General features: G+C 33.6%; 1 pseudogene; it reads right to left on the bottom strand.

Annotated features, from left to right (window-relative positions):
* Window positions 1-540: 540 nt before the first annotated feature.
* Window positions 541-1,752, bottom strand: LOC149556955 (squalene monooxygenase SE1 pseudogene; annotated as a pseudogene).
* Window positions 1,753-11,294: the final 9,542 nt, after the last annotated feature.

Below are 11,294 nucleotides of genomic sequence, written 5' to 3' on the forward strand. Positions count from 1 at the left end.
AGAACTATAAGAAGTGAAGAGGGAAGCTCGCAAAACAATGCAAAACAAAAAATAGAAATAAAAAGCTACACACACCAAAAAATATAAAAAAGAAATAAAAGAAAAAGGTTAAAAAAGAAAGAATTAAAAACAAAAAAGAAGAAGAAAATTTGGAACAAATAAATAGCTATATATATATATATATAGAAACAACAATATATCAATATATATATATATACCTACAAATACATATTAAAAAGTATTATAGCTATTAATTTATAAATATATTGGCTCTTATATTATAATAGTTTATGGCTATGTATACAAATAAATTTCATATCTAATCAAAAAATGATTGAATAGAAAATCCTAATTAAAATTATTAGCCAAATTTCCAGTTTGTATCTTTTTAAAGGGGAACAAAATTTTAAGAATTTTAAACCGAGAAATTCAAATAACCTTTTTTGATCAGAGAATGCATTCTTAAAAGGTAACCATTAATGAGTTCATAAAATCATGACAGAATAATCATGCACTTACAAAAATCAAGTGGCCTCCAAGCTAGAATTGGTTTGGTGAAGGAAAAGTTAATAGTAGTCAGCCAACACCATATACAACCACCACAAAGAAATGTACAACCAAGCTCAACGATTGTGGATTGAGGCCAGATAGAAAGGCCATAGGTCCAATTGAAAACACACCTGCCAAACTTAAATAGTCAAAACAAGCTAGTTGCATCTCTTTTATTTCTTGATTGAGTGAAGCACAAAAGACCTTATACAGTGCACCTACCAAAGTATTTATAGTTGATGCAATAAGCTACATAAATGTAATGAGAGTTTTCTAAAATTAGTAATAGATGATAGAAAGAAAGGATATTTATATAAAGAACATAGCTAAAATAGGATATTTATATAAAGAATAAATCTAGATGTAGGAGTAGCTTAATGAAAAGCTCATAGCCTTAAATGATACCATTAGACTAATAGCTTTTCAGTATTTATGAAATTGCAACAACATTTTATTATAGGACTAATTATTCCTACTATTTGAATGGACAAAATTACTCCAACTATTACAAGTAGATACCTTCCAAAGAGTGTAAAATGATTCCACATACTGATAGAGCATTGAGGCATTGTGAAGATTATGAAGAGGTTTAAAAAGCCTTTTAAGAATGACAATGTTAGATAATGCAATATTCATTCCTCCACTAGTTAATGGATGATTCATATTGAAAATGTCTACCAATAGAATTTCTCCAGGCCTAGGCAATGGTGAGGCTGGCATGATCTTGTTTGGCATGGTTCATATATTCCCACTTTCAATAGCAACTATGAATGGTGTTTGTAGTTTCTTGGCTAGTTGATACATTGCATAACAAATTTAGAGAATTCTAATGCAACAAATCTCACCATCTTTAAGAAAGAATACTTAATAAAAATAGGTTCTATAAATTATTTTGTCCATTTTAATATCCACTATATCCAAATAAATGCAAAGTGAATCTTGACACACAAGGAATCGTGTCCAACTTCTATCCAATACCTAAGGAGCCACCATAGTTTGTAAATAGTCTATCATTTCTCCACTTCCAATAGATGGAACCTTTTGCCTTGATACATCAACTAAGCAATGAACCTCTATGCTACTAATAGGATAGAGCAAAATCGGAGAAGGGTTTGCTAGTATGACATGTCCATGATTAGGATATGGAAGCTCAAATTTTTCTAGCACAAGACCAAAAAAACATGAAGGAACATTTACATACATATAAATACAATGAAAATATTGGTTGTAATAAGTACATGGTCTAAAGATCAACACAAAAGAATGGCCTACTTTTTACCAAAAGGAAAAAATTCTTAAATTGTCGTATATCAGGCATAAGTTCTCATTATAAAATAAGGCTTTACTTCTTGTAACTATACGAAAACTTTCAATTGAGAACAACATAGTCATATCCATAGGATGCAACTCTAATATTCAAATAGTTTTCTAAAACTCTCCCTCCCTCCCTCTCTCCTTTTAATGTTAGAAAGAATAACCCTAGAATCAATGTTATGCCAAATGTTTTAGCCAATCCCTACTAGCCCTCCTAAATAGGTATTTCAGCCACTCACAAACCTTACAAAACACTTGGCAAACAAATTACAATTTCAAATACCCTTTTCAGATACACTAAATATATTTAGAACTTAGATATAGGTACTTTGAACCATCACCTAGAACCAATTCCCTACAGCCTTTACAACTAGCCCAATTAGGCCATTTTTACAAAGTGAACCCTCCAAATACTTGTCTCTAAATATCTACACCCATAAACAATCTTTTTGCAATGCCAAACCTCAAATTTCCTAGGTATCGAGTGGCGTCATGTCCATCTTCACACCTAACCACAAAACCCTCCCTTTTAAGATTACAAAACTAGGGCTTTCTAAACCTCACAACTCCAAGCACTTCAAGATACTACTAGTGGATCAAATTCCTTATATTACATATGCAAAAATATAATCATTCATAAAATTACCCTCTCATTCAATGATCTCACTCAGACCAATACATGGCACCAAGAATGCACAGTTTCCATTTTAACCCTCTACCTTAGGGTATTAACATGTAATCTCCATGATCTCCTCTACACTCCTAGTGTTATAACATCCTATAATACACCATTATAGACCCATTCCATAAGGAACAGTTGTCAAATAAAATGGAATGTGTCATATCCACATGATAACCCTCAAACTGTGAAGAAATGTCAGATATAATAGTCTACAAGAATAGTTAAGGTGAACTGAACATAATGGTTTAAATGAACTTCAAACCATACCAAATGCATGTTACAACAATATTCTATTATATCTAATATGATTTCAATAGAAAGAAGATTTGCAACCACTAATTTGAAGAGAAAATCTTGCATTATTAGATTTGTTGTCTTACAACCCAAATCCTTCCACACCATCTTTTTGGGCATGTACATGAGTGTTTAAATACATTCTAAGCCTTCCCAACTACTCTCAACCAACTTTTTAGCTAAAATTAGCCATTGGTGAAAAGTTGTCAACAAAAGTTACTAAGTCACTTGACAACTTTTGAGCAACTTTTTGCATTTTACTCTTCCAACCATTCTATGAACCCAAAAATGCAAAAAGTTGCTCAAAAGTTTTCAACAAAAGTTACTAAGTCACTTGACAACTTTTGAGCAACTTTTTGCATTTTACTCTTCCAACCATTCTATGAACCCAAAAATGGTTACATTTAGTATATTTACTTCAAATGTGACTTAGAAATACGAATTTTCCATTGATCACATGCATTTGACCAATTTGACAAATGGGGATCCAATGGATTGCTAGGGTAATGTCATCTAGCAAGGAAACTAAAGGTTTGATAAGTCAAATTTATAATGTTTCTATTGCAAAAGTATGGTCATTTTGCTATCAAGTGATGGAATATGATAGAGAAAATGTTTAAAGTGTTCTTAAAGAACAAGCTAGTATTTATAATGATTGATAAGTATCCAAGAAGAAGCTTTGTGAAACATTGTAGATGAGTCTTGTCTATATCATTTATGGCATGGAGATTTACATTTTGGTGGACCAAATTTGTTGCAGAAGAAGCATATAGTGAAAGGGTTTCCTAGTATTTAGCAAGAATATTGCATACTAGCAAAGCATTATAGAGAGGAATTTGTTCCTAGAGATTTGGATACAAGGAAAGCTGCATTGGAAATTTATTAATATATTGGCTCATGTCTTCTTATTGTTGAGCTTGGAACTATTGGTACTTGTGTTTGTGAGTGTTTCTTTCCTTGGAATTAAATGGAGAGGAGCATGCTACCATATGTGTTTCTGCCTAGTCTAATATTTACTACAGTAGTAAAGGAAGACAATTTTTTGCATGAACAAGAGAAATTGAAATGGTAATAAACTATACTATTTTTTATTGCATGCCCACTATGTGGCAAAGACATTGAATTAGATTCGGTAAGTTTGATGCTTATTGTTTTGGACACACTGCAAGATATGTGACTTGTACTAAAATCAGTCAAGCACACCTAGTTCCAAGACCATATAAAGGCTGCAATATGAGGGTAGATGTGAATGCCAAAGATTGTTGTGTAAGAATGTTGATAGAAACAAAAATTGTTTAACATGTCTGCAAAATACTTGAAATATAGTAAAATTTAGAAAATGGCCTTCACAAACAAGGGAGCCAAGAAAGGAGATGGGGAGGTGAGATTCACCTGAACCAAGCAAGTTTAACCTATTAACAGAGTAAGCCAACCCACCGAGAAAGTCCAACCCAAGAACAGAGATTGGGTGGTCAGATTCACCTAAACTGAGAAAAGCCAATCCACCAAGCAAGTCCAACCCAAGAATAGACATAAGAAAAGGCATGTTGAAAACCTAGTTGACCAAAAAAAAGTAGCATCTATAGCAATGCAATGGCAGAGCAAGTAGGAGCATCGATCTTGCCCTTATTTTGAAATTAATCCTCTAGCTTGTATCTAGATCCATAACCTATAGCTTAGCTTTGAATTTTGGTTCTTTTCATCCATGCCACCATGGGTTGACACAAAGCTCATCATTAGAAATATAAATCAACTGAAAAGGTTTCCTCATCATGACCTTTGCGAACTGGCTAAGAAATATGGTTCCATTATGATGTTGAAATTTGGTTCTTTTCCCATGAGTTGTGGTTTCTTCTTCTACTATGGAAAAAGAGTTATTGAAAACCCATGATCTAGTGTTCTCTAGTAGACCTACAATGGCTATGGGTAAATACCTCATGTATAATTTCAAAGATGTGGAAATGGCTCCATATGAGCCTTATTGGAGACACATGAGGAAACTTTGTGTGGTAGGATTGTTGAATGCCAAAAGGATCGAGTCATTTAAGAGTGTGAGAGAGGAAGAAGGACATCTCTTTGTGGGTTCAATGTGGTAGGTGTCTGAGTAGGGAAAGAGGCCTATGAATCTCATGAACATGTTTTCAATGTATATGTATATGATAGGATTGTTGAATCCTCTTTGGAATTTGTACAAGGAGAATGAGCATGATGAACTTGGTGAGGGACAAAGACTGGTATGATATGTTTCCATTTAGGGGTGTAATCATTGTTCACCAGTGGGTGTAATCATTTTTCACCACATGAAAATATCTAAGTTAGCATTTTCATTGCACCACAATACCAATCATCATTTATTTTGATTGAAGACAAATGAGTAGATTTATTTTTATTTTTTAAGGTGTAAGATAATTTTCTCTATACCTAGGAATTCATTGAACAAGACCTTCTCCAAAATGATTGAAAGCTATAGTCACTTGCATGTTTTATCTAGGATGTACACATTTTTGTGGCCTAGAAGTATTACTTGTAGTAACATAACATGCCCAAAAAATTTAAGGATATTAGATCTAACTAAAAGTTGAATAAATTTTAGAAAGGATCCCAAAAAAAGACCTAACATCGGTGAATGAAGATTTTAAATTTCAAACCTTATCATGGTGAGTCATAGAATTGTTGGAGATGGTAATGGTAGTGGAGCTTTTACCGACATCAATGAGTCTATCTACGTAGCTGGAAAATGAGCAATGATTGACCCAAATATGACTTCCCCCAAATACGAAAACCCAATTGATGTCATTGATTGTCTTGTATCTGTAATGAATCAAAGAATCCCTCACCATGGCATTTTCTATTAGTTTATAGTCATGGAAATTGGCTCCCCTACCATCAACAATCATGACGGAGCCAACACAGAAGAATAAAATTATATTGGGATTAGGAAGGAGGAGAAGGCAGCCTACAAGCCTATTACCCATGATTTTCAAACTATGCAGGAATGAAGCCTTGTATAATGATAATTTCACTCACCTTTTCTTTGTTATGACATTTTTTTACCTACTTTCAATATTCTCTATTATGTGATTGAGTGGGTCAAAATTTTGACCAACTCAGGAAAACTTAGGACATTTTCAACCAATACGAGGATGAAAATTGAAGAAAAAGAGAAATAATAGCTTTGGTCAAAATATTTATAGAAAAACTAGTGTAAATGGACTAGTGCTATATGCCAAACTATGTAATCCTACACTCTTCACACAAGAGACAAGGAGTCACATTCTAATCTTGGAAAGTCAAGTAAATTCATTAGGCACAAAATTGTCCATGACTCTAGCTCAAAGTGAGAAGTATTTCAAGACTTTATTGCAAACCCAGAGTTAGTTAGCACTATTATATGCAAATGAAGCTAGCATAAGGGCCAAAATGATAAACATCCAAACTACATTGACTCCTCACATGGAGATTTTGCACAAGCAGTTAAGTTGTACAAAAACTCTTATGAAGACCCCAATCTTTCTACATTAGATGGCCTAGTTCACCTTGCTACCGAGTTGGCCATCCAAATTAAGTCTTTGGAGGTATCTTGTGACAATTGGGATGTAGGTATTAAGATTATTCTTGAGGTCCATAAATCTTTCTTGGAAAAACACACTATTAGTGTATAACCCATTAACATCAGTGTCAAAAAGGGAGAGAAAGTTAGCTTAAGAAAAGGGGGAAAAAGAGCTAAGCTAAGGTAGAGTAAGAGCATGGGGGAGCAAGAAAAGAATAGTAAGAAGCAATAAAAGAGTATCAGTTGAGGAACATCTACTCAATAGGAGCAACATTTTGATTATAGAACTAGATCTAACAACTCAAGGGGAGTTATAAGATTTTGAGGTATAAGTTGTTGCAGATTTTTGCTATTTTGAAATTTTGTACAAAAGCTGAATAAGATATATGTTATGCTTGTAAGAATAAAAGTATTAGTGCATGACCAAGTGTTTTTGATGCTCATTTCAAAGGGGGAGATTGTTGATCTTAGATTGGTTTTGGCTAGTGAATGTCTATACACTTAAGTCATTTACTTAGTTAGTATATGTCGAGCACAACATGTCTAAGATAGAGCATGCCAAGTCAATAATGAGTACTGAGTCACTCAAGTACCAAGCAGATAGTATATGCTGAGTGATTCAGGAGCCAAGTAAATAGTGCATGTCAAGCATTCAGATGTTGAGTCATAGTATAGAAATTATTATATGCTGAACATTAAAGACTTCACATGCCGAGTAACATAGTTTTATCATAGTTGTTTGTATCAGCACAAACTACTATGTAAACCATTTTTGAGCTAACTTAAAGATTGAATTATGATATTTTGGTGATAAGGAAAATTATTAAGTTGGAATTCCTATGAAATGCATGCATCCAATTAGGTAAAGGGAAGGTTTAAGCAGCAAAATAGATGAATCATAGTCGTTGATTCATACCTAACCCTAAGTCACCTAGGTCTTCTTAAGGAGGAAAAACACTAAACTTCTTATGTATGTGGAAGGAGTGAAGAGAGGAGTTTGCATATGCAAACAAGACATTCATGGTGGCTAAGGAATTGTGAACTGAAATTGCATTGCAGAATCAGTTAAAGGAGAACAAAGGAAGGAAATAGTGAATAGTAGAGAGACATCTAACCAAGAAGGACTAAGAATACATTAGCTTAAAGGTGATATGTCATCAAGAAATAAAGTGCTAACTATAGGATCAATGTTGAGACATTCTAACAGGTGAATTAGCTAAATCTCTTAACAAAGTAGTCCTAATATGCTATATTGAAATCCTCTAATAAGGTGCTTACTTTATTGTGAGTTAAAATCCTTTAACAAGACACACTTTTAACAAGGTGCTGAAATCCTTAACAGGGTAAGACCTAACATTCTTTGTAAGCCTTTAATAGGGTAGAGCTTTCATAGGGTAGATCATGTCTCATGATTAAACATTGTAACCTTCATTGGATACACTTTATTACTACAATAGTGAAGATTTATGGGTGTCATCCCCACCCCAGTTTTACCTTCTCATTGGAGGGTTTATGGGTAATCATATCTAGTTTCATATATGTATGAATTCTTTACTTGCTTACATGATTTAGATATACATGCTTTACATGATATTTTAGTTCCCTTATTAAATGTATGAGATAGATGTGTGGTGAATGTTTTATAGGTCAAAGTTTAAAGCACTGATTAAGCCCCCTCCCCCCTCTTAGAAGTTTACCTTTCCTATTGTAATTCCAACACTTCTTCCACAAAGTCTTCCAAAAATAACCAAAAAACTTATTGTCTCTATCATAAATAATACTTCTTGGTAATACATGCAATCTCATAATCTCTTTAAAGAAGAGTTCAACAACATGCTCAACATCTGATGTCATCTTACATGGTATGAAATGAACCATCTTAGAAAATCTATCCACAAAAACAAACATAGAATCATATCCCTTCACTATTTTAGGAAATCCAACAAAAAAATTCATACTAATGTCACTCCAAGGTTTCTCAAGAACATTAATAGGTGTATATAAACTAGTTTTTTGACTTACTCCTTTTGCAACTTGACAATCTCCACAACTCCTTACAAATTTTTGAACATCCTTATACATTTGTGGCCAATAATACTTATCCTTCAACAACAATATGCTTTTCTTTAATCAAATTAACTCTCACGGAACTTCTGTGGATACACAATTGAATTCCTTTGAACAAAATACATTCTTGAATAAAATATTCATCATACATACTTATGCAATCTATTAGATTTGGTGTTGTACACTCTCTCCACACCTCAAAAAAATTAGGATCAGTATCATACAACTTCATTTCATCAAAACCAAGAATTTCAACCTTCATCTTAGTTAATAAGGAATGTCTTCGACTCAATGCATCAGCAAATATGTTAGTAACTCCACTCTTATGCTTGATAACACATGTGAAACTTTGCAAGTACTCAACCCACTTCATATGTCTCTAATTTAATTTATATTGACTTCCTAAGTACTGTAAGGTTGTATGATCAGGATATAAAACAAACTCCTTAGGAAGCAAATAATGTCTCCACGTCTTAAATGCTTGAACAATAGCATAAAACTCTTGATCATACACATAATATTTCCTTTTAGCATCATTCAACTCACTAAAGAAAGAAACGGGTTTACCTTCTTCACTCAATACATCTCCTATTACACTATCACTTGCATCACATTAAACTTGAAATACCTTACTAAAATTAGGTAAAGCCAATATAGGCAACTCAACAACTTTTTGTTTCAAAGTCTCAAAATTGTTATCAGCCCCACGTGTCCACTTAAATTTCTTTTTATCTCCTCTCATTGTCTCAGTCATAACATTACAAATAGAATTGAAATTTCTTATGAATTTTTTGTAAAAACTAGCCAAACCATGAAATGATCTTACCTCATCCACATTCTTAGGTGTAGGCCATTCCAAAATTGTTTTTACCTTCTTAGGACCCATCTTCAAACCATCATCTCAAATCCCAAATACAAAATCATCTCTTACATAAAAGAACACTTCTTTAGATTAATCATCAACTTCTCTTCTTTCAATCTCTATAGTACTTGTCTAACATGCTCAATATGTTCATCCTTAGTCTTACTGAATATCAAAATGTCATCCAAATAAATAATCACAAACTTACTCAGGAATATTTTAAGAACTTCATTCATCAACCTCATGAAAGTACTAGATGCACTAGTCAAACCAAAAGGCATAACCAACCATTCATACAAACCATCTTTTGTCTTGAAAGAAATCTTCTACTCATCACCTTCTCTAATTCTAATATGATGATAGCCACCCTTTAAATCAATCTTGGTAAAATACTATGCTCCACTCAAACAATCCATCATGTCATCCATCCTCAACATAGGAAACCTATATCTCAAAGGTGTTAACTTCTAGAATCTTCAATATTCTCCCTTTGATTATATCATAGCAACAAACAGGTTTTGTCCTTGGAAGGTAGATATTGGATTCTATCATGATGGTTTATGAAGTGATTCATTCCATGGAAGTAGGAAAAAGAGAAGGTATGCTTCTTAAGATAGATCTTTCCAAATCCTATGATCAAGTGGATTGGACCTTCCTTGGTTTGGTGCTTCAAGCTTTTGGATATGATCAAAAAGTTTGCAAGCTTATATCTCAGCTTATTTCTACTTCTTCCCTTGTAATCTTGGTAAATGGCCTCCTTCAAATTTTTTCAAACCTTTGAGAGGGTTAAGACAAGGGGATCCTATTTCTCCTATTTTGTTCATTATCATGGCTAAATGTATTGGAAGGATGATTGAGATGAATAAGGAGACTTAAAGGGATCAAACTATCTTCAAGGATTGCTTCTTTTTCTCATCAGCAGTTTGTGGATGACACTAATATGGGAGGGGAGGCATCTATTAAGGCAGAAAGTGATGAAGAATATTTTGGATTTGTATATTAGAGGATCAGGATAGTTTATTAATTGGGAGAAAAGCTCTATCTTCTTTATTAATATTCCAAAGGAAAAACAAAGGAAAATAGCGACGATTCTTGGGTGTGGAGTGGGAAAGCTCCCTTCTACTTATCTTGGTCTCCCTATGGGTTCAAAGTGTCTTGATTCTTTCTAGAATGGGATTCTTGATAGGCTTAGCAAGAAGTTGGTGGGGTTGAAAGGGGCTTCTCTTACTCAAGCAAGCAAATGCCTTTCGATAAAATCCACTCTTCAAAATCTCCCGATGTATGCCCTAAGTCTTTCTGGGATACTAGTTAAGTTTGCTGAAAAAATGGAAAAGATATAGAGAGATTTTCTTTGGTCTGGCCTTAACAATCAAAAGAGATATCTCCTTGTGGCTTGGGATAATGTCTATCTCCCAAAGTGCTATGGGGGCCTGGGAATTAGGAAATTAAAGCATCTTAATAAGGCTCTTCTAACTAAACAGATTTGGCATATTTTTAATAGCACAGGGGAATGGAGAGATATTTTTGTTAATAAGTATATAAAAAGATGTACTATTCAGTTCCTACTCAATAATGAAGATATACTGAATGGGTCTATCATTCGGAATGGAATCCTTAAGGCAAGGGATTTGGCAAAAGCTAAGATTAAGTGGAAAGTGGGTAATGGTGAGGATATTCTATTTTGGCATGACAATTGGTTGATTCAAGGCCCCCTTATAAATAATCCCACATTTGAAAACTAGTCAAATATTTGTATTAGGCAATTTGGTTTGAAAGTTTGTGATTATAGAATTGACTAGGGTTGGAGAAACCTGTCTCTCATATCAAATGACCTCAACCAAATTATGATAATGTTGAACTCTTTGATTCTTAATAACAAGAGGGATGAGGTAATTTTGGGAGATAACCCAAATGGTTGGTACTCATTTGCATCGAGATATAACTCTCTTTGGAGCTTAAATGAGAAGCCCCCCTAG

This window comes from Cupressus sempervirens, chromosome 5 (assembly GCF_028749045.1).
Source record: "Cupressus sempervirens isolate cs-2001-9-10 chromosome 5, ASM2874904v1, whole genome shotgun sequence".
NCBI lineage: Eukaryota > Viridiplantae > Streptophyta > Pinopsida > Cupressales > Cupressaceae > Cupressus > Cupressus sempervirens.